At 35.1% G+C, this 27,116-nt stretch overlaps 1 protein-coding gene across 5 annotated transcripts in view; it reads left to right on the forward strand.

Annotated features, from left to right (window-relative positions):
• Positions 1-366: 366 nt before the first annotated feature.
• Positions 367-27,116, forward strand: part of LOC6032431 (uncharacterized protein PB18E9.04c) — a 265,877-nt gene continuing 239,127 nt past the window's right edge. For 3 of the 5 annotated variants that reach the window (XM_038250172.1, XM_038250176.1, XM_038250175.1), the window contains exons 1-2: positions 367-862; positions 6,185-7,441. The gene's annotated coding sequence lies outside the window, so the exon portion shown is untranslated. Of the gene's footprint in view, positions 880-6,184; positions 7,442-27,116 lie in introns of all 5 variants that reach the window. The other 2 variants (XM_038250173.1, XM_038250174.1) reach the window with 2 other exon arrangements.

Raw genomic sequence — 27,116 nt, forward strand, 5'->3', positions numbered from 1 at the left:
ATTGTCCAATCCGCTAATTGTAACAGATCCTCACTTTTTAAAGGTGTTATGGGAAATTCTCCACACTTTGTCATTTTGTAAAGGTAAGGTCTAAGATACGCCCTAGGCAAGGTGTATGACCACAGCATTATAAAAACATAAACAATTACCGTTGTGGCAAAATGAACATAACCACTACAAAATAATACAAATTAAAATAAATGTATTAAAATTACTAGTTTTTTTCCAAATTCAAACTTCCTAAATTGCGCTTTCAAACTCATCGAGAGAATGAGTGCCCGGCTCCCCGCGACACGAAAAGAGACTCAATACGACCGCAGACCTCTCCGAGACAGATTCCGCGTCCGTGGGGGCTGGCGAGTCAATTCGCACACCGCCAGTCCAGTTTGGAACGTGAGTCGCGACGGTTCGGATTTTCGGAAGCAAAAGAAGAAACACGTGCCGTGGTGGTGTTTGTCTCTCTTTCTCTCTTTCTCACGTGCGTGCGTGCGTGAGTGCGAGTGTGTGTGAATATTGTCTGTTCTGTTCTTCTGTTGAATTGGGAGAGCAGATTTGAGTTTTTCCCTAAGCGGTTTTTGGGTGTATGTCTAAGTAAGTGTGTGTATTTTGGTGAATGGTGTAAAACCCTGTTTGTTGGTGTTTTGCGTTTAAGTAGGAAGACTTGCCCTGGACTCCGGACACTGGACCCCGGAGGTCAAAGGGGACCATTTAAGCGATTTTGTGTTCCGCAGTTCGGAGAGTGGTGGATCTCCTGAAGAAACTCGGAGGAAGTGTGATACGGGTTTTCCTTGAGAGAAGACGACAATTTGTGTTTGTGTGTACACTCGAGAGCAGAGCAGGAGAGGAAAATCCATTTTTGTGTGTATGTGACTCCAACTGGTATCTTGTTTTCATGTGATTCCATTCTTGCTTATTTTAATGTACATTTGACATAATCTCCGCAGTTATTTACGACACAAAACTTTTGTGTGTACACATTCCCAAAACGACTTGTGACTTGCGGTTCTGCTCAAAGAAACGCACCATTGAACTTGTATGCGACGACGACTGGGAGATTATGTCTCTTGAAAAAGATAAAAACACGCGTTTTCCGGACAGTGTCTGCTGCATTTGACAGCATGGTCCAGCAGAGGAGGGGTGGTGTGGGGAAGTGGGATGCTGCGTACCAACACACACCAATAAGTAGCAGTAATTTTAAGGGTGTGCTTCCTCATCAGCCCAAGGTTTGGGGTCAAATCCCCGAAAAAAAAGGACACGACTTCCGCAATTGCGCTTCCAGACGGGGCCTGTCCCCAGGATGCAACGTAGACATGATTTTGAGGGAAATTGAGAGAGGGCACAACTGCTGCTGTGAAAAACGCTCTGTGTCAGCTTTTTGGCGTTACTGTGTGGATGTTGGCTGGGGATGTGACGGTATTTGGCTGTACCGAGGCGTGTTTTGGCGATGAAACCTGGTAGGACGATACAATACGGTTGCGATTTAGTCTAAATTTAGAATGCTTGATAAATTTGGAGAATTTATGTCATTAGAACTTCAAACTGTACTGATAGATAATAAAATATAGAGTTCAGTATATATTAAAGTTTATTTCGATCAGAAAATTTTTCATTGTATATTAAGAAAAGTTTTCTATTGAAACGTGATATTGTTAATTTTTGTCTTGGCACATCCAAAACTATTCAGTATTTAGATTGATTTGCCTCATCGTTGATGTCAATTAGCTTTTTTTCCTTTTTCGTTTCGTAAATAAAATAAAGTGCCAGATTTAAAATCTCTTAAAAACTAAACAGATTTAATCAATCACCGGGAAACCATATATTAGATAAAATATTTTTTTAATATCTCTCCTACAACCGTATCTACCGGAATTTTTAAGCGCTAGCCTGAAAATTTTAGCTCATTTTGTGAAGGTTTGGTAGGTTCTGTTTTGTCCTGAAGTTAGAATGTAATTTTAATCAATTTAATTTTCTTTATTACCTTTTAACTCTTTTGCCTTCCTCACTGAGGTAAGGCTATAATCCTGCTCTAAAAATGAACTTTCTATTAAAAGCTCCTAGACCCACCTTCATGTATACATATCTACTCAGAATCGAAAACTGAACAAATGTCTGTGTGTGTGTGTATGTGTGTGTGTATGTGTGTGTGTATGTGTGTGTATGTATGTATGTGACCAAAATTCTCACTGAGTTTTCTCAGCACTGGCTGAACCGATTTTGATCGAACCAGTTGCATTCGACTTGGTTTAGGGTCCCATACATCGCTATTGAATTGTTTGAAGTTTCGATAAGTAGTTCAAAAGTTATGTATAAAAATGTGTTTTCACAAATACCCGGATCTTACTTAAAAGTATGTTAACTATGTTCGAATCCATCATCCGACCCATCGTTGGTAAGGTAATTGAAAGGCCTTTCCAATGAGTCCAAAACATTGAAGATCTGGCAACCCTGTCTCGAGTTATGAGCACTTAAGTGATATTTATGTACTTTTTTGAAGCCGGATCTCACTTAAATGTATGTAAACTATGTCTGGATCCATCATCCGACCCATCGTTGATTAGGTAATTGAAAGGCCTTTCCAATGAGTCTAAGACATTGAAGATCTGGCAACCCTGTCTCGAGTTATGACCACTTAAGTGATATTTATGTACCTTTTTTAAGCCGGATCTCACTTAAATGTATGTAAACTATGTCCGGATCCATCATCCGACCCATCGTTGGTTAGGTAATTGAAAGGCCTTTCCAATGAGTCCAAAACATTGAAGATCTGGCAACCCTGTCTCGAGTTATGACCACATAAGTTATACATTGTGTTCTTTTTTTCTGGATCTAAAAAAAATGATGAAACCACTCATATACCCATTTTGGTAAAAAGTGAGGAAGGCATCAACCACATAGGTGGATTAATTTAGTTTTTCTAGAAAGTTTTCCTATACCCGATGCAATTTTCACACCATATAGATATCTAATAGGTTTTGATCCGGTGAAAAACTTTGTGCAACATCGCAAAGCGCAAGGAATCGAAAAGGTTAATTTTACGAGCATTTTTTTTAAATTTTGGGAGAAACATAAACTAAAAAAACATCCTGTATCTTTTCGAGATCAAAACCTAGCGATTTGCGAAGTTCTACAAAGTTATTGTTCCCCGAATCAAAACCTGTAAGCAAAATAAGAATAGTAAAATTTGATAGGGTTTTGGGAAACTTTCTCTAAGAACTTTCATTCCAATAAACATTTAAACGAAATTATATTTTTGAAAATCGTATAAATATTGAAATAACAGTTCCTATTCAACTCAATTCGAAATACATATTTGGGTTTTTTTTTCTGGAGCAACATTTGATAAAGGCGCTTAAGAATTTTGACAGCTGGAATTAGTTAGCAAATACCAAAATTGAGAAAAATACCTTAACACTGAGATCAAATTAGTTCTTGCTATGGATAATTCTCATCCAACTTCTCAGCAGAACATTCGAAAAAGTCAATAATTTGCAGCCTGAAATGACCGATTCTTCGGCACCTTAAAAAAAAACAAGTTATTTTCAGCGTTTTGACTCTAGTGGCAAAATAAAAGAAGAAACCCCCCAATGTTTTCACATATTTCGAAAGATAATTGATTTTTCTACAAAGAAATGTCATGTAGTATGATCAATAATGTACCTGTGCATCCCCTGAAATGAAAATGAAGCGGGACGAGACAACAACAAAACTGGACTTTTAAAAGGCACACCAACACAATCGCTTCAGTTTTGGCTAGCTAGATTTCATAAAACGTTTGCTTTTTTACACATTTTCACAAATTGAAAAACAAATCTTTTGCTTCTTGAACTGTAAGAATTGGTTGAAATCTGAATGTTTGCCAGCCGGCTACGTGTTAAGTTTTCGCAAAAAAACTGGATTTCAAAGTACTGGAACAAAGTAGGGGGAGAGGGGGTAATATGCACCCCCTGCTTTTCTCGGTATATGGAAGAATTTTCCGGGGGAAAAATCATAGAAATTGGAGGCTTAATACTGCTAAACCATGCTGGAAAAATGTGAGCATCGTGGTACAAAAACAGCTTAAGTTATTTGCAAAACTGTAAAATGTTGTGTTTTAATCTAATATTAATTGAACTTTCATTATGATTTTTGGACAATATAAAAAGCATTTATTGTTATTGTTAGTGTTGAGGTATATAGTTTTTGCCATAATCTTCATTATTGTGTAGATAGATGAGTCCAAAAACATCAAAAAATGCATTTTTAATAGAGGATTTGCAGCAAAGCTAAAAGACACGTGTTGCCACCTATGAACAAATATTTTAAACCTATGATTTTTTTGAAAAAATGTGTTTTTTCCTCCATAATCAACATTTTTACAAAACTTATGCAGGATTCGGATGAGAAAAATTATTTCCAACAATTTGGTGTACAACTTTCCTAAATTTGTTTGATTTTTCTATGAGAAAACTGTAAATTTATAAAAAGAGAGTAATTTGGACTATTAGGCAAGAAAGTCTGTCAAAAATCAATAAAAATTGTTGAATATACGTAAACACATCTGTTATCAACTAAAAAACTGTATATTTCATTGATATATACGGGGAAACTAATTTTTCTTGTTCCAAAACATGTTTTTTAAAGAAAAAGGTCGCAAATTTTTGCGCGCCCAAAAATTGATGTTCATTATTTTAAAGCAAAAAAAATTTACCTGTGCAAAAAGTAAGTTTGATCCACGAGAACAAAAATAACGAAAGTCCATACATTTTTGGCAGATTGCTCGACAACGTTTTTGCCTAGTTATTTAAAAACGTGGGTTTTATATAAAACCTAGATGTATGGGTATCAAAAGATCGGAAATTTTATGTTCTTTCCGATGCCACATAGGTTCACTAGTGAATTGTGGACCTGTTCGGATGCCGGCGGATTTCCTGACGACGTAATTCCGGGTTGGTACGAAATTCCAACGAAAAATCTATTCTATCGATACAAAGACCCCCAAACGGTGTTATATCCACTCAAAAATGTTTATTTAGCAATTCTTTGGTAATAAATTGACATTTAGTTAAATTGAAAATTAGCAAAATTAAGTTTAGATGAGTTTTACATAGAATTTCCAGAGTTATATAAACTTTTATACTAAGTAATTAGTAATCTTTATATTCAATCCAAATTATTTTTTAAATCAGTCAAGCATGCCTATTTGGAGTTGGGAGACTGGATTCATGGTGATTTGTCAAAAAATAACATTATTTATGTTAATGTTTTGAAAGGTGTACAAACTTTTTTTGCACCTTTTTTGGTTTTTGTATTAGTATTTGTAATATAACTTGTGTACATGTTTCATCACAAAATGTGCATAGTGCCCAAGGGGTGTAAATACTTTTTTTACATACTGTACAGCCATTTTTAAATGTTATTTCCGACTTTTTCTAAGAAAAATTATAAAATCAATACAATTTCAGTACTTTAAAGAAAATATATTATACCTAAATGGAAAGGCTCTGTAGAAATGAAAATTGAATTTTTTATGCATTGACAACAAATTGGACTTCATCTTTTGATCAAAATTTATATAAAACTTATAAATCTATTTTATTATGAATTTTATGAAATGAAATTATTCAAGAAGTTTGTTGATAAATATTTTGGTAATTTTATGAGAACTGGTGATTTCGATAAGAATGTTCATCAAATGTTTATTCACACGCCAAAACAACTGAAAATAGTTTGAAACTATTTGAGAAAAACGAGGAATTTATCTCATAGCCCTCACCACCCTCAATTTCAACCCCTAGCATCCCAACGGCATCCAGCTGCTCCTCCAACACACAATACGCATGTGTGCCGATATTGGCTGCTCAAATTTCACCGACACTACTGCCAGGCCAGTGCCTAGACCAGACCAGACCAGGCTGGGTGCTGACAATTTCGACAACTGGTGCTGTGTGGCCTTCAGCAGCCCCAGCATCCCACTCGTCCTTGGTCCCTCTTTCAAGTGGATTCCTTCCGCGTTGAGAGTCTTGAGCAGGAGCTTTTCCGTCTAATTGGAAGTGTGGCCGGTTCTTAAAAGGTTTGACCGCGAAGTCGTTAACCTTTCTGCTTCATTGCACCGTTGAGACCATCACCACCATTCGAAGGCGCGTGTTATTATTTTAGCAGCCCCGTGGAAGTGAATGTCACGTTCTAATGGTTCACATTTTTGCAGGTCGACAGCGTGACGAACGAACGAACGAACGGTGAGGCTCCTCATCATCCATCAAAGTGAAAATCGATCAGCTGACACACGCGCGAAAATTGTGAAATCATCAGGCACGGCCACGTGGGAAAAGCTGGAACATTCATAAACTAATTATAAAATCATTATCATCAATATTGTACGCAAACAGCCTTTTTGGCGCGCTCTGCCCTAGTTAAGTCCACGTGGAAGGTAGTTTGAGGAAGAAACGCAGCGGCAAATTTTACGCAACTCATCACATAATCACCACACTTTAGTGGAAGAAAAACGGCAAGTTTTCCCTCTCTTTTGCGAATACTGCGGTGTGAATAATTATCGGGAATAATCGCATAAAACGTTATTAAAAGTGCTAGCTTCTGTTCGCGGTGAAAACATCCGGAGAAACTGAACCGAATTTGAAGGTGAAAAGTGACCCAGAATCCATCTCTTCGCTCATCCCACCATACTGGTCATGTCCAGGGTATAGAGATCAAACGAAGCAACTGGTCCGGAAGTGAGCCCTACAGTGCCAGCAGTAAGTGAGTGGGTGTCAAAGTCAACACCAGAAGAAGATTGAGAGGGGGAAAAAGTGTCATCTGACTCAATCTGGCAGAAGAAACGGAATAAATAATCTCGCGGAAAAATAAATGCAAATAATTATCATTATCGCCATCGAAGTGTGAAAAATCGTTCAAAAAGAAGCAAAACGAGGAAAAGCAAACAAAAAAAAAAAGCGCCAGAAATTGAACGTGTCAACAGTGACCAGCAGTGGTGTGGCGACTCGACAGTCATATCTGGAGTCGCTTGCGTGACATCAGACCTGCTGGCGTAGGAAGTGTGTGTGCGTGTGTTTGCGTGTGTTTGCGTTTGGCGCAAAAGCGATTTTGCTGGCGCTTACGATTATCTCCCGGTGGAGGACCACTCCCACCAACCAGTCTTGACCATGCTTTGAGCCAGCTTTTCCTCAAACAAGTGAAACTTTAGATATTGCAGTCTTGGGAGCAAACTGCCAGGGGAAAATAATAAAAAAAAACGTCGAAGAGATAATAGTGAGTGTGTGTAGGTGGAACTGCTGCTGCTAAAGTTGCTCCGGATTTTCGATTAGCTACGGCCCCGGATTTTGGCGGATCACCTTTCTCGGACGCTTGTGGTTGACGCCAACGACGACGACGACGACGACACCGCGGTTTTGCTTCCTGCTTTCTTCTGCGCGCGAGCAAGGTTGGTGCGCGGCTGCCGATTTTAGAAGTAAGTGAAATCGATTTAATTGCCTCTATGATAATTTTTGTGAATGAAGGAGAGTTTTTTTTTGTCTGGTGGTGTTGCTGTGGCTTTATTTTTGACCTGAGACAAAAAAAACTGATGCAATGCCCAATCATATGCTTATTTCGCCTTTTTTGTTGTATTGACAAAATCATTTGATAGAGTATAATAGTTTTTTTAAGCACACCTAAAAGATTTTTAGTTTCATTTTATTTCCATGTTATTTTACATACTTATTGACTCTTATTTTACTTTTCTATAAGTGTTAGAACAAAAACATTTTTTAACGACTTTTTAATTATTTCTCGTTTGTTCCTTTTATTTCATTTATTTAAATTGTTTTATAATATAATATTTACAAAGCTTTTTCTTGAGCTTTAGAGTACTTACAGTCATGCATCGTATTAACACCGCATATGGCGTACTCAACTGAAGCACAAAACTTATGGGCGTGAACAGGTTAGACTCTTTGTTTACACAGAAAAAAATCAATTCCCGTAATCGTGAATTATGTTCACGAATGTGAGATACACGAAGGAATTTATTCATGAGTATGGTGCATTTGCACCATAAACGTGAATATTAGGGTGGGTACGTTTTTCAAAAAGTTCTCGGATCAAGTTTTAGTATGGTTCCCCTTGTAGGGCATGCCCATAGGGACTTTCATGCCAAATATCAGCTCATTTGGTTGTAAACTGGCTGCGCGCATCAGGGTTAAAGTTTACATGGGAATTACTATGGGAAATTGGAACTTTTTGTTCAAACGCTCCTATAGGTCTGGGAAAATCACGCGCCAATTTCTGGTATGGTCAGGCCTATGGGGAATGGTCTGGAGAACACTTTTCCCGAAGAGAGCATATGGATTCGTTGTCCCTAAATCTGGCGCATCGGCAAACAGTCCGATGTCTCCGGAATCAACGGTTTTCCCTCAAAAAGCATCAAATTTTCCTTAGCATGCTATGAAAGCTTGATGAACACCGCGACGCCATATGTCAGACAGCTACCACGTGGTTGAAATATTTGCAAAAAAATACAAATTTGCTATGCAAAGATTTTGAATTCGACTAAATAATATCAGGATTACTCGAAATGATCATTTTCTAGTTAAAAGAAGGATTGCAATTAAATATTCCAGCCGTTTCTCACCCACGTGGTAGCTGTCTGACGTATGGCGTCGCGGTGTTCATCAAGCTTTCATAGCATGCTAAGGAAAATTTGATGCTTTTTGAGGTGAAATCATTGATTCTGGAAACATCGGATTGTTTGCCGATGCGCCAGGTCTAGGGACAACGAATCCATATGCTTTCTTCGGGAAAAGTGTTCTCCAGACCATTCCCCATAGGCCTAACCATACCAGAAGCTGGCGCGTGATTTTCTCAGACCTGTAGGAGCGTTTGAACAAAAAGTTCCAATTTCCCATAGTAATTCCCATGTAAACTTTAACCCTGATGCGCGCAGCCAGTTTATAACCAAATGAGCTGATATTTGGCATGAAAGTCCCTATGGGCATGCCCTACAAGGGGAACCATACTAAAACTTGATCCGAGAACTTTTTGAAAAACGTACCCACCCTACTGAATATATTTCTTCGTGGTTCTCATAATCGTGAACTGACTTCACGGTTTCGAGAATTGATTTTTTTCTGTGTACACTTTTACATTGGCGCATTTACATTGTTTTGCTTACTGGAATCAGGGTGAAGTCAGCTATCCATTGCAATCAAAGTTACATAAAAAATTCTCAGAAATACGTATTTCCTCCTGTATTTTGAATGTGCAGTGTTTCTCGAAAAAAATACCCGAAATTTTAGTAATTGCAATATGGATATCAAGTGATAGGAAATTTTTCATATAGTCTGAATGTAATCATACAAATGTTTGAAACACAAAACTACGTTTTTTTTAAAAAAATCTCAAAATTTTACATACACAGCACAAAATTTGATGGTAAAATCGCATACAAAAGCATGCATATCACCTTTGTGAGCAAAAACATGTAATATTGTATGAGAAAAGGTGTACACAAAAAGCGTGTACCGAAGAAAAAAATCAGGTCTGCTCTCCCCAAAAATAACATCAATCCGGCGAGAGACTTATTCAGATTACCAAGTCCACGCCCCAACCCTCTTGGCTATCTCGCCACTGTGAATATGATTGGATCTTCACCGATTTAGCTGTAGATTCCCCATACATCGTATGCAGTCAACACAGTATTTATGTCTTTTTGAAAAATGTGGTTTTTGCGAAAATTGACGAAAATAGCCGTTTTTGGGACCACTCAAGCACGGTGTAGGTCACCCTTACGGCCAAACAAAAAAAACGGGTCTATTTATGTCGACTAAGGAACCCCCAGTAAAATTTTAAATCTGACACCTATAAGCAAAATCGGTCAACATTTACTCATTAATACTCGAAGGTGAAGTTTGTCTGGGAAAAATCGAGAAAATGTATGGAAAATTCAATTTTCTTACGATTTGGTCTGCACGGTACGCTACTTCCGTCAGGTCATTTTTTCTGGGCACTCTAATATGCATGTTTTAACATGATTGGAAAGCTTACATCTGCTTTTAAAATTTCAAAAGTTTCTTCTACGGCTCCATATGATACATATAAAAAACAGATTACAGATTTTCCGCAAAATACACATATCCCATAGAATAATCTAGCATCGTTGTTTGAAATATAAGTGGGTCATTCCAGGTCAACTGGGTACACTTTTGGACTCGACCTTCACCGATTTGGACCAAACTTGGAGGGAACGTTCATCTATCGATGGTTAACAGAAACTCCAAGTTTGATGCTGATTGGACCATTCCTCTACTTTTGGCACCGCCCTCTTTTTTGAGGATTTTCTAAAAAACTTTTTTTTTCTTTTTATCTTAACTTTTCAACTATTTGATCAAAAGACTTTCTACGGAATGCATTTTATAGAAAATTGTCCAAAGAATTCGATAATAATAAAATGTGAGCCCTTAAATGCCCCCTAACATTATATTTTAACGTTTTAAGTATTACTAAAATTCAGTTTTGACCAATTCCTTATATTTTTTTTATTTTGTCACCATCGTGTTCCCCGGACAATTTTGCATAAAAATCAATGTAAACCTCAACTCGAACTAAAATGAACTATTAACGAGATACAGCGATTTTACTGAAAAAAGTTTGATTTTGCGTAGCACTCTGTCCTATGAATTAAAATCCATAACAAGTTTCTCACATTTAAAAACCAAATTATGCGGTACCATAACTGAATGCTACGCACATGAAAAATTCATAGTAAAAATAAAAAATAGGTGAAATTCAACCATCAGCCTTTCAAAATAAAATTGTTTTTTTTTGTTTTTGTGAATCCGTTTGCTTCAGCGTTATTTGAAAACGTCTTAGAATATCAAAAAACATATTTTTTGATATTTTTTCTGATATTAAATTGTTTGCTTCACTTGCTTTACTGTCAACGCCAATCAGAGTTGCAGAACAACTTTTAATTAAAATGTGTAATTGGAATAAATGAATAATAAAAGTTTATGTAACTTCTTCAGAATATTTTTTCTGAATGAGCCGTTAGTTTAAACATACACTAAAAAAACTATGTTAAGCTGGAAGACGTAATATGGGAAGATAATGTGTAATATATCCTCAATTAAGATTGATTTTATTTAAAAATTGTAGCAGATAATTTTCCGCTGTTGATTTTTTTTAACTTGCTAGTGATTTTTTACTGTGCACATTGGCTCAGCCAAGTTGGAAAACTCTAATTTTGCAACGAGTCCTATAAAATAGATTTTGCAATTCTAAAAAAACGAAAAATTATGGATTTTCTAATTTTGATTGATCTAAAATATGAAATTTATAATTAATGTTGGAGGCAAAAAATCTCAATCAAAAAAATAACTAAACCTCACAAGAATTCGCTTCGCTACATAAAGACATTCGCAAAACCAATCGTGTCCAAAACTCCGCTTTATCAGATGAACATTGGTACACGATTTGACCCCAAGTCGTCGGTCGGTTGTAGTTGTTCACCAATGCAATGACTGGTACCAAACCGCTGAAAACAAGGCACATCATCACAGCACAACTCCAGCTTTGCGGACCTTTAAACGGGCCTCCGGGGCATCATTCGACATCGTTTCTGTTTTCGTTTTCTGTGTGTGTATTTTGATGTGCTGTTCTGCCATAACAAAACGACTTGGGAAAGTGCTGAAATGCTTCGGGGTATGTTTTTTTCTTCAAGATGTGATTTGATCTTGAAACGAACAATATTTTTTTGGGAATAAAATTGTTTTATCGGCTTTCCAATCAAATCACATTGACCACTGTACTTAAGGGTATGGTAGAAGGCCCCCCAAAATTGTCATTTTTTCCCTCAAATCGCCCATGATTTTTACTCCATGAAATGCGACCAACCATCAACGCGGTGAAACGACTCAAACACGCTATCGTAGCTAACAACACCAACCAACAGCGTGGGAAGTGCAAGCTGCGTAAAAACGACGATTTTCTTCGCTGCATGCAGTCCGCACAAAAGAGTGACCAAAAAAGTGCTCTCTCACCAAGACCAAGACGCCGCCACTTCCACAGCCAACTGAACGCGAGAACTGAGTGACAAAGGCAAGTCAAAAGATCAACTCGCAAAGATCGCGATAGTTTAGTGGGTCGGCTTCTCCGGTGCTTTTGCCTTTACGTTTTGCTTACCTTTTCTATACACTCAGTTGCGTGACTTGATTTATTGAGTTTTTTTTAATAGACAGCAGACAAGCAAGCACTCTTGTTCTACTTTCAAATCTTGCAAAAATAGTTTTGAAAATTTGCTGAAAATATTTTTAATTTTCCTTGTCAAAACTTAAAGAAATCTTTGTCTTTTTCCGCAACTGAGTATATCCTCAGCTATAACAAACATTGCCGTCATCATCATCATCGCCATCACCATCATCAACATCAACCCGTAATGACTTGCACGATGTGATGATTGAATCCGTCAGCTGTTTTGTCGGCGTCGACTGCGACGACGCTGATGAACGCCACGAGCCGGTTGGCTGATGTTTTGCTGTAGAGATCTAACGCGCGCGCACGCTGGAATCTGGAAGATCTGTTGAATGGATGCTGGGTGTTGATGGAGCGCTTGGTGACATACTAGTCAATTTTTGTCGTAACTCTGGTAGAAAAATATGCAGTTTTTTTTTCAGCAAGATTTGAATACATCTACATGAGTTTTAAAGTAAATCTTTCCTAGTTCCTGAGGGGAACACCCTTAAAGAGTATTGGGGCCGGCATTTACAATGCGGATTCATTCTCAACTTAATGTTAACATGTTAAGGTTAATTTTAACATTCCATAGGTCGCCTCCCTTAGGTGTCGTGATAAGGTCCAGTTTGTGACGATACACTACCTTCCCTTTACTAAGCAATCGATTCCAGAAGAGAAAAGATCACCAGTTGTGTTGGTCCGAGCCGAGATTTGAACATGAGTGTTAGTACAGTAAATAAAAATCATGGTAATATTACATCGGGGAAGGGGGTCTTTTATGTCATAAAAATGTGTAATTTTAACACTTCTCTAGTGTTATGTCACTTTAACAGTCTAAATTGTGGTAAAATTACATCAACAAAAGGTAATATTCATCCTTCAATCACTGCACTTTACAAATTTACACAATTTTTTACTGTAAACTTTAAGTGGCTATATCTTAGAAACGGTGCACTTTTTCAAAAAATCTTAAAAGTACTTCTCGATTGCAAATTATTTCAAATATTATTGAAGTTTATGTTCCTCGACTCTGACCATACACAGAACAAAAAATCTGGGTAATATTACATCTTTTATGTCAGAAAAAAGGTGTAATTTGGAAATGTGTAATTTTGCCACTTTTCTGGTGTAACGTCACTTTTTCAGTCTAAATTGAGGTAAAATTACATCATAAAAGAGGTAATATTCAACCTTCCAAAATTACAGCTTCCAAATTTAAATTTTTTTTATTGTGTATAGTTAAAAGAAAGGGAGGGGGCAAAAAATAAAAAAAAAGTGTTTTGAAATGTAGTTTACACCAGTCCAGATAATTTGCAATCATTAGTTTTCAAAATATCTATGTATCGACGGGTTTTATTTATACAAAAAAAAATGCGGAACTTAAAACACATTGAAATTTTAGAAATTCAATATATTTTTGAAGGAGCTCAAACATGATTTATATCGTCTGCTGTGTGCTATCTTGTGACATAGACCATTTTGGTCGAAAATGAGTTAATGATGACGTTTTGCTATACTTGACAAACACTACAAGATGCTTTGACCCGACTTTGGGAACTCGCTTCCGTTTCCCGGATATCGCAATACACACTTGTGACATAGACCAATTTATCATCAAAATGATCGTGTACACTTGTTGACGTGTCACAAGTGTTGTTGGAAAATGTGGATTTCTTTTCTTGTTTTTCACAAATTTATGTTGATACACAATTTCTAAAGGCAATGCAATCTTTTGTTTTTAAAAATTTACTGATTAAATTGGTTAAACTATGGATTTAAGCCTTTTTTAGATTGTATGGGACACTTGTAACACGTGATACAACTTTACTTTCGAAACACACTTGTGACACGTGCTTTTCAGATTTTTGTTTACATAATTAACTGTATCTTAAACTGATGTAACCAAATTAGTTGAAACTTGGAGCGTTTGTTAAGCGATAGTATACAAACCGATTGCTTCAAAAAGTTTGGCTCTATCATTCATAGTTTTGAAATTATTTACCAACAAACTTTAAAAATCGATTTTCTCAAAAAGTACTAAATGGTCGTAGTCACAAGATAGCACACAACAGTTCGATATGACTATAAACGTAGGAAAATGCATATCAAATGGATTTCAGTTGATTAAACTTCTATTTCCATTTAAATTTTGAAGTTTTTCGAAAACATATTCGTTTTGCCCCCTGATTTTACGAACTGACTTTGAAGGGAGGGGCTACATAACCTTTGAAACATATTTGCAACTGCCTTATTAAACTACTACTATTCTTTTGGCACAAGCTATTTTATAGGAAATTTAATTTACTTTCGAATATGCAATAAGCTAGAGGGGTATTTTTTACTAGGAACATTTTTTTCCATTATAATTTTTTTTAATTGTTTTTGCAAGGTTTTTTGACAAAGTGTAACAATGTTCTACAAAGTTGTAGAGCAGACAATTTTACGCTCCACAAGTGAAATATTGTTTCTAGAGCTATTTTAGGACTCTGGGTCAAATATAAGCAAAATCAGTCAACATTTATCAAATTATATTCAAAGGTAAAGTTTGTATGGAAAAAATCTTAAAAAATATGAAAACCTCAAATTTCATACGGTTCTGTATGCAGGGTACAATACTTCCATCCAAATAATTCCAAAAGTGAGATTCTTATTGTATATTTAATGATCAACGTTGTAGAACATACCAAAGCTGTACATCTCGATCCTGAAAAGATGTTACAAAATTAAAAAAAAAGTCTTATTGTTTGAAAAATACGTTTTTCCTTAACGGGTAACAATGAATTAATCTCAACCAATTTCGCTCATCATTTGCACAGTTGTTTAAAAGTTATCGTTATCGTTATTTAATGAAAACATTGTTTTGTCCATTTTCGTGTACATTTCAACCTGTATTTTAACTTGTAATTTGCTAAATTCGATGTAATTTAGGGAGATGTTAGTATATATTCTACATGAACACCTGCAATTTAAAGCCTAAAAAGCAAAGTAACATGATCATGTAAACCTAAAATATGTCCAAAAATCGATTTTTTGACACTTTGGCATAATTCTAATGGCAGAATCGGACGAAGCGGGCAATATTACATGGAAAAACATATAGTTGGACAATTTGCGAATTTCTTTAGGGTGGTCCCATACACTTTTCCCTTTTTTTTTTTTTTTTTTTTTCCGGTTTAAAGGCTGTTTATTTATAGGTAGTCTTCAAATATAACAAATCCAGTTTCCAAAAACTCTGTCGTAAAATTTCTTGTTGTTCCATCGTTTCTCCCTAACTTTACATTCAAAATCTGCTACTGTACCATTTCCAAAGTTTTTCAAATTGTAGGCAATTGCTTCAACTACTAACCACAAACCTAATTTTTCTTTTTCATTTTTAAACGTTTTCCCTAGCAACTCCTCAGGGTCTACAATGTCTAAGCCTAGTTTTCTAATTATAGTTGTTTTTACGCTATTCCAAACTAATCTACTGCAGCTACATAACTTTATACGATGCTTTGATGTATCTAACTTATTACAATATTCACACAAATTTGTATTAGTATCCCTAACCGTATGGCGAAAAAGTTTTGCTTTTGTTGGAATAAGATCATTGAGCATGATGAATAGCGAATGTTTTTCTTCAGAGGAAATGAAATTCGATTGTATATTCTGCCAATAAATTTGCCAGGGCAATTCAGGGAATTCGGTTGCTATTTTGATTTTAATATTTTGCTTACTAATCAACAAACGGTAGATTTTTTTGCTTGTGTTTAAATCAGTATCGTTTGATATTTCTTCTGCTAAACTTAGCCACTCACGTGAGTTCCGACTAAGCGTGTTGTTAGTTTGCTGTGATAACATGAATGAATCTTTGATACCGTTTTGACTAGGAAATAATATGTTTTTTACAAATAGTGCTTTACATTTACTTTCAACATCAACGAGAGATAGTCCTCCTTGATCAACGTCTAAGTACAACTGATCAAATTTAACTTTGTATAATCCAACACCTTTAAAAATAAAATTTCTGCAGATCGTTCTGATTTCAGCGATATTTGAATTATTAGGAGGAAAACTTGTGCTATGTACCATAATTTAGATAAAATAATTTGATTTAAAATCCATGATTTTTGGTAAATGTTTAGTTTTCTTTTATGATGAATCGAAATTAAAAACTTAATGTTAAGTATAATTCTAGAGTAATTGTTTTCAATGATAGTGTTAAAATTTTCAGATAAATCTATTCCTAGTATTCTGAGCGATGAGACCTCTTTGAGAACATGTGGACCCGAGAGGCAATTGTTTAGTCTCATGTATTGAGACTTTTCAACATTCAACCTAATTTTAGCAAAAATGCTGAAATAGTTGATGAGCTCCAAGGTCTTATCAAATTCGTGATTATTGCGAATAACGACATTAATGTCTTCTGCATAGGCAATAACTTTCAAAAAGCTATTATCTATTAGACAACCTCTAACGTCATCGTAAAGCATGCGAATAAGTGGTTCTATGTAAATGATGAATAAAGCCATGCTCAAAGGGCACCCTTGGCGAACAGATGATTTTATGAAAATGTTATTAGTGAGAAAACCGTTAAATAGTATCTTAGAGGAAGCATTTTTATACAGATTACGAATTAAGTTAACAAATTGAATTGGGAAACCAAATTTTTCCAAGGTTAGCCAAAGAAAATGATGATCAACCCTATCGAAAGCCTTTTCTAAATCGAAACTTGCAACAAGTACTTTTAGTGATTTAGATCTTTTTGCTTTGATAATAAGATTTCTAAGCAGTTTTAGATTTGTGATACAAGATTTTTCTGAAATACCTGCAGCTTGACCTGGTCCAATTAAATAATCCATAAGGGGTTGTAATCGATTCATAATGATTTTAGCAAAAAAGTTTGTAATCACAGTTTAACATGCTAATCGGTCGTTTGTCAGAAATTTCGAAGGATTGTTCTTTTTTAGGAATTAATGTTACTATCCCTTCAACGAAAGCAGTATTAGGAATTTCACCCATCAAAAATAGATTAAAAAGTTTCAAAAGGTCATTTTTTATTTCGTCAAAGAAAGTACAGTAAAACTCGTATGTCAGTCCATCTGGTCCTGGACTTTTCTTTTTAGAAGCTTGTTGTAGTGCCTCTTGTAGTTCGTTGAGATCAATTGGTTTTATTAAATTATTGCTTTGTTCAAGAGTTAAACGGTTTTTCACGTGATCAAAAATATTATTTACACCTGGATAAAAAGTTTTATCGCCTTCGAATAATAAGCTAAAATGATTTTCTAAAGCTAATTGAAGTTTAGTTTTCTCAGAAGTAAGGTTACCATTAATTAAAAGTTTCATATTAGAGTTTTTTGCAGCGTATTTAGACATTTGAAATGTACTTAGTTTCTCTTCTTCAATTATATTTTCTGGTTGGATTTTTAATTTAAAATTTGAAAGTCGATTTTGTTCAATATTCATTAATTTGGATTTTACAAAAGATAGTTCCTTCTCAACATTTTCATTGTTGCTTTGTTTGCATGATATTTCTCTAAGCCAACCGTAAAGGAAGCTTTTACTAGATGTTATATATTGATTCAATTCAAAAGATCTTGTTTTAAAAAATGATTTTGCTTTTGATTTAAAATGTTCAATCCACCATCGACAAAAATTATTGTTATATGCAAATCTTTGTCTGATGTTTTGAATTTCTAAAACAAATTCACGTTTGATATCCTCATCATGCAAAAAAGAGGGATTTATTTTCTACCAGTGGAAGTGACGTTAAAATTTGAGTCAACATTAAATTTCAAAACTATTGCACGGTGATCAGAGAAGGCAGTTGTTAATGTGTCGAAACTTAAAACTTTTTCCAAAAAATCTTTTGGTCCATAAATTCTATCAATCCTGGATGCAGAATCTCCTCTGAAAAATGTATAAATCGTATTACGGTGAATTGAATTTCCGATATCGATTAAATCAAGATTAGATGTTAGGTCTTTCAGTCCTTGGCATAAATTTTTCACGGTTCCGTTTGAATCCGAATTTAAAAGAATACAATTAAAATCGCCTAGAATTACGTTGGGATGGGCAGCAGATAGGTGTGGGATGATATCATTTGAAAACAGAACGTCACGTTGGTGTCGGTATTGTGATCCAGAATGACCATAAACGTTGATAAAGTGAACTTTATCGATTGTAACTGACAGAATTCGACCATTTGGGTTCATTAACATGTTATCAAACTTGATATTTTTTCTAATCAACACAGCAGTTCCTTTGTTGTCGACACTGATATTAACAAAAGCAAAATGGGAAGCAAGAAATTTAAAGTTTTCAAACGATACTTCCTGAAGAAAAACAATATCAAGATCATTATTCCACACGAAGTCCTTCAACAAACCTAGCTTGATGTTAGTGCTAATAGCGTTGATGTTAATTGTGGCTAGTTTTCTAGAGAATGTTGTTGTGGCCATTATTAAGATGTTTTTTTTTAGTTATTGATGGTACGATAAAACGATGGAACGATGGATGATTTAGGTTGTCTTCTTCTTCTTGTTGCGTTTACCATTTGGAACCGGAATGAACCCATCCCCCTCTCCAGTTGGCCCACCCTTTCCCTTACCCCCCCTTTCCCTTCCCACCCAGCTTACCCGCATCACCCTCAGAAGAGACCGGAGAGGAACTCTTCGTTCGCTTCAGCAACGTCTGGCGATCGAGTTCGCTGATCTCGGCGTCCATCGCGTCGGTGTCTGCATTGTCGATGTGTTCTTCGCTCACGCCGGCCGGCCGCAAAGCGTCCAGCACGCCGTCGTTGGTGTTAGTGTCCACTGTTTGCTTGGTTGTTGTGGTGCTTGCAGATGGTGCTACCGTTGTCGATGATATTGGTGCTGGTGTGGAGACGCTTGGTGATGTTGTCGTGGAAGCGCTCGGTACCGCTACCGTTGTAGTGGTGGAGGCGCTAGGTACTGCTTGCGTTGATGTCGTGGTGATCGAGTTTGGTGTGTCGTCGTTCTTTTTCTGGTTAAGCAACGTCATCGCTGGAGCGATCGGCTGGCCGAAATCGATGATCGGTTTTGCAGGCCTACCAAGGGACGGCGCCGAGCTGCCGCTGCCTCCGCTGCTGCCGCTTCCACTACCGCTGCCTGTTGAGATCGCCGCCATTTTGGGGCAATTCTGCTTGACGTGCCCTTCTGCCTTGCAGAAAAAGCACTTGTTTTTGAGCCCATCATAGAAGATGCGGGCTCGGAAATGTCCTATGTAAAGGTGTGCAGGAATTTCCTTCGCCACCTCCATGTGCACCCCTCGTACACCGGTGAAAATGTTGACCTTCAGCTCGTTGGGAAAACGTTCGCGCACGTGCTGCCGTATGGTCCCGTACTGACCCAGCACATACTGGATCGTGGCGTCGTCAATCTCCGGTGGCAGATTGAAGATCCGGACGTACCGGAAGACGCGTGATGCCTGCTCTACCGCCACCCTTGCCGTTGTTCCGTCCTCGAACTTGAACTGGTAGTGCTCGTCCGATTCGGCGATGAACGCGGAGAAAGTCTCCTCGTCAATCAGCTTGACGTAAAACTGGCCGCCATTCTCGTCCTTGTAAATGCTGTGGATATTCGCTGCTGACAGCTTCAGGGTGTCCATCAAGAACTTCAGCACGTCCAGGTACGACGGTACCTTGATTCCTGGTCCGAAGACCAACTTCGCAGTGTTCTTTCGTACACTATTCGCCATTTTTACTCTTCCGGGGAAGATTCCGCTTTTAGATAACACAGAAAAACGCGTACGAAACAATAGCCGCGGAGGACTATTGTTCGTCACCGGACTTATTCTCGAGAGCGTCGATGGAAATACGTCTTGTTCGTACGAGCTCACGTCCGAGACTGTGCCTTGAAAGATTAGACATTTTCAAATAAAGATATCTCTTTTGTTTAAAGAATAACGTCCCTGGAGTTTTTTCAGCGTTTGTAGAGATAGATATCCTTTTTCGAATGCAACCTGTCGTTTAAAATAAGGCTAGCGCCTTTTTGAGATATTTGGGTTTTAAATTTGCATCTTTTCAACCTTAAAATGGCGGTAACTTCAAACCCTCAGGTCCAAAATGGCATGTTGAAAAATAAAAATGTTTGTTTTTTAGAGCTCTAAAACTGCTTAAACATCACTTTTCTCTAAAACTTAACCCTGAATTGTTACTCTGGAAAACTGATTTTTGAAGGTTCGCTCAGATGATACGAGACGACGAAAAAAAATTTTGGTGTCTTGGACAAAGTTGCTTGGATTGGCAAGCCCGTCAACTTTCTAGAAGACGAAAATTCCCAAAAATATTCCTGTAAAGTTAGATTCCCTAATCGTGAACCACCCTGATTTTCAACCAAACCAAAAGTTGCCTCAGCAAATTCACCATTTTTGGGAAAATCCATTTTCTACTTAATTTTGCAATCTTGACTACTGTGCATTGGCGGGGGAGGGTTGTAAATACTAAGATGTTTGTATGAAAATGACCAGAGCATTTTATAATATTGGTATTTTTTTTTTTTCAAACAGCTATTAATAATGTGTAAAAATATTTTTAGAAATCAACTTGGACTAAATCTTGTTTTTGCCAGAATGAATATTTTGATCGATATCTTGAATCAATTTGTAACTCATTATCTGCGATGCAAAGCAGTATGGAAATGTAAGTTATTCATAAGAACCGCCTCTCGCGGGGATAGAAACCGTCTAAATCACGTTCACATTTAACCCAGATAGCAACCAATTGTACCGCTCGACAAATGAACTAATCAAACACAATCCAGCATTCACGAATAACAACATCCAAGCTTCGGGCGGCTTCAGTTCAGTAAAACAATTGAGCCTTACCCGCTGGCGGCGGCGGCGACGACTATAAATTCGCAATTGTTTCGTTTCGTCAGCCAGTCAGTCATTTGGGCTACATAACAAACCACTTTACACACAGTGCAAAATTGAGTACCGCGCCAGGCTGGCCTGGCTGTTGAGAGATGTAGCGCAAAACTCAATCATTAATGGACCGCCACCACCACCATCGGCTGATGATTCATGAATGGGCTTTGTGGCATTGCTGAATGGTATTGGCTTGCCGTGACGAGCCCCCCGAAAAAGTGGGGTGGTGCAATATAACTTAATCGATTTCTCCAAGCCATAGCTAGAAAAGGTTTACGCTGATTTAATTTAAGTTTCGACGCAATTTGTCAAAATTAACTTCTTAATTTAAATATCTTTAAACAAAACTTTGCCTTTTGAATTCCCCGGAATAAAATTTCAGCACCAAAGTGCAAACGATCCAGAAGGGGAGTTTTTCCAACTATAAATAGCTGCTGCGTTATAAACCCTCATCATACAAGATTAAACAGCTGTTTGCTTGCTCAGGTGATTAACAGACGAGTTCTGCCGTAACCGGTCTCGGATGTGACAGTATCTACGCAGTTGAAAAAGCAGCCAAGTATGGCAAAAAAGAGGAACAAAAATTTCAAGCTTTTTTGCATACATGTTTTGGGGGAGCAGATTAAAATAAAAACAAATAAGTTTGTATAGATTGGCTTCCACTAAGTTACTTGAAGATTTAATGAAAAATACCTTTTTGCAATTCCGTCGAGAAACTACTTACTTTTCCTGTCATTCTGGAACGACGAAATAGCCTACTTTTCTGTACCAAAAATAACAGAATCGAATAGCAACACTTTTCAAAATAAATGCTGAAAAGTTTTACTTTTCAGCACTTAAATGGGTACTGAAAAGTTGAACTTTTCAGCACTTGTTTCGAAAAGTAACACTTTTCAACATTTTTTTGATTCAAACGATTTATTGACAAAATACATGAAAATTTGACATAAAATTTCACTCAATGGGTGTTTTTCGGAATTGCAAAAAATGTTGTATGGAACTCGTTGCAAAACTTGATTTTTTCAGCACTCTTCGTATTTATCCAACTCGGTGAACCTCGTTGGATAAATGTACGACTCGTGCTGAAAAAATCCTCTTTTTGCAATTTGTTGCATAAACTACTATTTAAGAATTCAATGAAAAAAACGAATTCAGATTTTTATCAGTATATTTTGAACTAACTCATAGTAATTTTTGAGTTATTATCACCTTATTATAAGTATTATATACCAAACAAAAATCAAAACTAACCATCCACTTAAACTTTTCTAGTCTCTATTGCAAGTTTCTGCTCGAACCTAGGAGACCAAAGGCTTAAATGGGGAGAGCTCCTAAACCTCTTTCTACTCCAAGGAACCATCCACCCCAGGGTTCGAATTGACGACCTTTGGATTGCGAGTCCAACCGCCGCCAGCGATTCCACAGGAGCAGGCTTGGTTTGGTGTGAGACGAGTCCCACACCTGGAATGACATAACGGCCTAACAACAACTTACAACTTAGCAGTTCTCTACCAAAACCGGAAAAGGATTTTACTTGTATTTTTTTATTTGGCTCAAACTTTGTGGAGGCCTTCCCTATGACCAAATAAACTATTTTGTGTGATTGGCTCATCCATACAAGTCTCCATACAATTTTTTGGCTGCTGTCCATACAAAAATGGTATGTAAATATTCAAACAGCTGTAACTTTTGAGTGAATTTTCTGATCAATTTGGTGTCTTCGGCAGAGTTGTAGGTATTGTTGAGGACTTTTGAGAAAAAATAGGTTAACGGAAAAAAATTGCAGATTTTTTAATCATTTTTTTTCGCTAAAACTCAATTTCCCAAAATACGTATTTTTTTGATTTTCGAAATTTTTGATATGTTTAAGGGGACAAAAATCCGCAACTTTTGAGCCATAGAGAAACATGGTCAAAAAATCTGCCGCCGAGTTGATTTTTGGAAAAAATCGAAGTTTCATGCAAAAACAAATTTTACATTATTTTTTAATGCAAAATTGAATTTGCAATCGAAAAGTACTTTACAGATTTTTTGATAAAGGGCTCCGTTTTCAAGATATAGCCACCGACAGTTTGATTTTAGCGAAATATTTGCAGTTTTTCAATTTTTAAAAATATTTTTGAAAATTTCAGAAAATTTGCTATAAAATTGTCTAAGAGACATTGAAGATTGGACCTCGGGTTGCTGAGATAGAGCCCCTTTAAGAACACGAAAATTGAAGTTTTCTTAATCTCACCAAAACAACCAACCATTTTCTAATGACAGCAAATAATTGTCCGATTTTCAATTTTAATACATGAAAAAATCGTGAAATTTTCCGATCTTTTCGCAAAAAATATTTTGATTTTTTTAAATCAAGACTAGCATTTTAAATGGGCGTAATATTCAATGTTTGGCCCTTAAAATTGAGTTTTAGTGAAAAAATAGTTGATAAAAAAATCTGCAATTTTTTTTCCGTGTACCTATTTTTTCTCAAAAGTCCTCAACAATACCTACAACTTTGCCGAAGACACCAAATTGATCAGAAAATTCACTCAAAAGTTACAGCTGTTTGAATATTTACATACCATTTGTATATGGACAGCAGCCAAAATTGTATGGAGACTTGTATGGATGAACCAATGACGCAAAATAGCTTTTTTGGTCATAGGGAAGGCCCCCACAAAGTTTAAGTCAAATCAAAAAATACAAAAAATAAAAATGGTCGAAATCGGCCGATTTCTTAGAGAGTTGCTCAACTTAGCTTACAAAGCGATCGGCGTAACCATTCAGCCACGCACTGCCCGTATGTTATCTTTTAAGTATTTTTAAATTATTTTACTAGTACTATATTCTGCACCCAGAACTGGGCATCGGCATACGAAAGGATAAAGAGCACGATTCGGTAGTAAAATGGTACTGTGTGCGGACGGAGAGGATAAATCCCGAAATTACCGAGAGTACTTTACTCATGGTTCATTTTCCAAAAAAGTTCATCTATAAAAAAAAGTACCGGTACCGAGACTCGAACCCAAGACCTTCGGCATATTGAACCGTGCCTTTGCCGTATGGGCTACCATGGTTCGGTGATTAAGTGGCGGTCGTTTGTCCATATAAGCCACTCATAGGATGAACTGTTCCAATAGGGGGATGGCGTCGCTATTTTTAGACCACGTTTTCCACTTTTTCTCATCAAAACCGACTACTTTATCGACTTCATTTTGCTGGGCGAGATAGGACGCCGTCTATTTTTAGACGATGACTCAGCACTTTTACACTCTTGCGCTTAAAAAAAAACAGGTGGCAGCACGATGTAACGCCACGTCCCTATGAACGAATGAACACGCGAGAGGACTATACTCTCGCAATATAGCACTTTCCTCACGTTTCTTTTCGTGAGGACTATCCCCTCGTTCTTTAACTTTGGGTGTGGATAGTTTAAAAATTCTGAAAATTTGCTTATGCATTTATGGAAAGTTCAATAGTTAAATAATAAAATTGGTTCAAGCAATGAATATTTTTACCCAAAATGGCATCTCTCAAAGCTGCAAATCGAACATCTGGCTGCTGCACAAACGCATTCAGCAAATTATCATCCGCCACATTGCCATTGATCCAACCGCCACCTTTCGGCTGGATCGGCAGTGGCGCTGCCATCAGCCGTTGCATAAGCTTTGTTTTGCGTAATTTTTGCATCTTCAGCCACGCCACGCCGAGTGGCAAGGCGAAGTGGCGATGATTGGCCGAAGAAACGAAATTAAACAAAACGCTTTCGCTTACCGCGTGTTCACCGGCAGCAGCAACAAGCAAAAGTATCTTCAGCAGCATCTCAATTTCGTGTGAGACATCGTGGCATCAGAAATCAATTTTGGGGAGTTTCTAAAAAGCGAAATAGCAACAAAGCCCCCCAAAAAAAGAGTAATTTTCCATCATCATCTTAATTGCACACATTTTTCTGTGTGCTTCTTTCGCTATGGAAATTAAAAGTTTCACGCTGCACGCATGAAAGCAAAAGTAAATCGAAGGCACCTCGATTTGCTAGAGTTGGGATTTGAGTCGAAAATTTGGGTTTTCCACCTTTCATGGACTGTTGTTTTGCGATTTTCTGGTTGACAAAATATCTTATTCTTATGAAATTACTAAAAAAAGTAATTGAAATCGAACGTTTTCTCACATGTTATCATTTTTTTAATGATTGTTTAAAAAATATGTAAAAGGATAAGCACAATGAAACCATATACAGGGTTGTTACGGACGGCGCGGATCGCGCGGATGGCGCGAATGGCGCGTATCGCGCGGATCTGGCGCGGATTTGCTGGCTAATTTTGCTCAGGCGCGGATTTCGCGCGGATAGCAATTTTGATAAACAAAATAATTGAGAACGATAGAATTTCTTTCAAATTAAAAAGGAAAATATTATAAGGAATTAAATAAATTCAATCTTTTTCGTTGAGTGCGAAAACATCTTTTTCTAAGAAGTTGTTAGTGAAGAATATTTTTTTCTAAAAATTATTGATTTTTTTTCTGAATACGAAACTTTGAAATAATCTTCAAGGAGCGATTTTTTTAATGTATTGAGATTTGTTATATAAATTTAACATAACATTACAACTGATTATTTTTAAAACATCTGCTTAACAATTCAAATAAATACCAATTTTATTAAAATCAAAATAACCAAATTCGAAAAATTACAGAATATTAAAAATTTGAAGCTATGAAACTTTTTAGATTCAGGTAGAATTGATTCTACTCCCAATTATCACAACATGACGAAATCCACTTAGAAATCTGCTAAAATCTCCGTCTAAAAGCGAAATGTAATGTTAAAATTAAAAAAATAAGAAATCTGGAATCCAAAAATTTGAAATTTCAGAATTTACATATTCAAATAATAAAAAAATAGAATTCATAATTTGACGTAAAAAAGTACCAATTAGGAAATTGATAAATTACGAAAATATTACAATTAATTTTTTTGTTAATTTTTATTTTTTTAAGAAAGTTCTTAAGTTTTCAAATTATTAAATTATTAAATTATTAAATTATTAAGTTATTAAATCATTAAATTATTAAATTATTAAATTATTAAATTATTAAATTATTAAATTATTAAATTATTAAATTATTAAATTATTAAATTATTAAATTATTAAATTATTAAATTATTAAATTATTAAATTATTAAATTATTAAATTATTAAATTATTAAATTATTAAATTATTAAATTATTAAATTATTAAATTATTAAATTATTAAATTATTAAATTATTAAATTATTAAATTATTAAATTATTAAATTATTGGATTATTAAATTATTAAATTATTAAATTATTAAATTATTAAATTATTAAATTATTAAATTATTAAATTATTAAATTATTAAATTATTAAATTATTAAATTATTAAATTATTAAATTATTAAATTATTAAATTATTAAATTATTAAATTATTAAATTATTAAATTATTAAATTATTAAATTATTAAATTATTAAATTATTAAATTATTAAATTATTAAATTATTAAATTATTAAATTATTAAATTATTAAATTATTAAATTATTAAATTATTAAATTATTAAATTATTAAATTATTAAATTATTAAATTATTAAATTATTAAATTATTAAATTATTAAATTATTAAATTATTAAATTATTAAATTATTAAATTATTAAATTATTAAATTATTAAATTATTAAATTATTAAATTATTAAATTATTAAATTATTAAATTATTAAATTATTAAATTATTAAATTATTAAATTATTAAATTATTAAATTATTAAATTATTAAATTATTAAATTATTAAATTATTAAATTATTAAATTATTAAATTATTAAATTATTAAATTATTAAATTATTAAATAATTAAATAATTAAATAATTAAATAATTAAATAATTAAATAATTAAATAATTAAATAATTTAATTATTTAATTATTAAATTATTAAATTATTTAATTATTTAATAATTTAATAATTTAATAATTTAATAATTTAATAATTTAATAATTTAATAATTTAATAATTTAATAATTTAATAATTTAATAATTTA

This window comes from Culex quinquefasciatus, chromosome 2, assembly GCF_015732765.1.
Source record: "Culex quinquefasciatus strain JHB chromosome 2, VPISU_Cqui_1.0_pri_paternal, whole genome shotgun sequence".
Taxonomy (NCBI): Eukaryota; Metazoa; Arthropoda; class Insecta; order Diptera; family Culicidae; genus Culex; species Culex quinquefasciatus.